Raw genomic sequence first — 1,439 nt, 5'->3', positions numbered from 1 at the left:
AGTGCGTGTGTAATCTGCTTATTATCCATTCTTATCAAGCAGCTTTCCCTTGAACTAATCGCATATCCACAAATTCGTGAAAGGAAATTCAAAGTAAGCCACAGTTTGACAAATTATTGCTACTATTGACAAGCGCTATTCACCTGTAACTATCTGTTAATGACAGAAAACATCATTGCCGCTGTGATTTTTCATCAAAAAATTGTAGAAGAGAACTTTTTTGGTATCAAAATTTTTCGTAATTTGAAGCAAAGATCGTAATTTTTCTTTTTGAATGCTTAAGTATTCCAATAGGCTGCCAATGCAACGTGGGATTTTTTCAAAATAATGCTTAATAACAAAGTAGAAACTCGATCTTCAACTGTTAATATCTTCCAGAAATTTTCGAAAAAAAAATTTTCTATATTTTTCTGGTACTCCCTAAGGGAGCTTCTATCACTCCTTAAAAGGAATGACGCCAATTTTGAATTACCCTGTATGTGTCAATTATTTGACAGATTCTGTTTAACGTGCTGTAAAACCGACTGATGGAGTTATAAACCTACCAGCAGATTATGTTTGCTTTAGATGAAGAACTGCTAGGCAAATAGCAAAACCATACGGGGTAGAGATTTTAAAGGTTTTTCTCATTTTTAGTTTAATTTTGTCGATCAATTTGTTGGGCGTAAAATAGTCTATTCCACTGTCCAGAATATACGAGTCCTAAAATATATACAGGGTGGCCATTTTCTGAATCTTTGTATGGGTAACTTCTACATTTTTAAAGATAGAAAATCCGTTAAATGGGCAAAATTGAGCAGAATTCGATTGCCTATTCATTACCGTTTTCAAAATTTAGGTACCCGACTTGGTTCCTGAAATATTGTGAAAAGACAAGAAATCAACACTTTTTTAATTTTCACTTATTACGTAAACTGCTTAACTAAGAAAAAAAGTTAAAACTACTCTTAATACAACTTTTTGCGTTGAATCCAATAAACTAGCACTCGTTATCATAGTCAACTTGATTTACGAGATAAAAATAAGATAAAAATAAACTTATGGTTTTTTAAATGGCAATCATAGTTGGCTGTGGGCCCTTTAAAATCCATATTTTTTTCTGAATTTAACGATATAATTATTTGTATGTTTTTCTCCTTTTGTTGCCGTAAAACTTGAAAAGAAGATAAAAATGTGTAGTAGGCTATGGAAACAATAACTATATTATCACACAAAGCACAAAACAATAATGAATCTTTTAAATTAAATGTTCAAATTGACTTCCGTTTACGTCCAGGCATTTTTTGGCATCTTCACATTCAACTCGTGAGTTGTCTGAAGGTGCACTATCGTGTTGAAAATATGCCAATTTTCGATACGATGCTAACGGAAAACTATTCAACATGTCTTCAAGTTCATTTGGTAAAAAGTGTAAATATATTTCCATATTTAAATTGTGA

The sequence above is a fragment of the Dendroctonus ponderosae genome, unplaced genomic scaffold, assembly GCF_020466585.1.
Source record: "Dendroctonus ponderosae isolate FM_Combo_2020 unplaced genomic scaffold, Dpon_F_20191213v2 Dpon_F_20191213_10, whole genome shotgun sequence".
NCBI classification, from domain to species: domain Eukaryota; kingdom Metazoa; phylum Arthropoda; class Insecta; order Coleoptera; family Curculionidae; genus Dendroctonus; species Dendroctonus ponderosae.
This window is presented reverse-complemented; position numbering follows the sequence as displayed.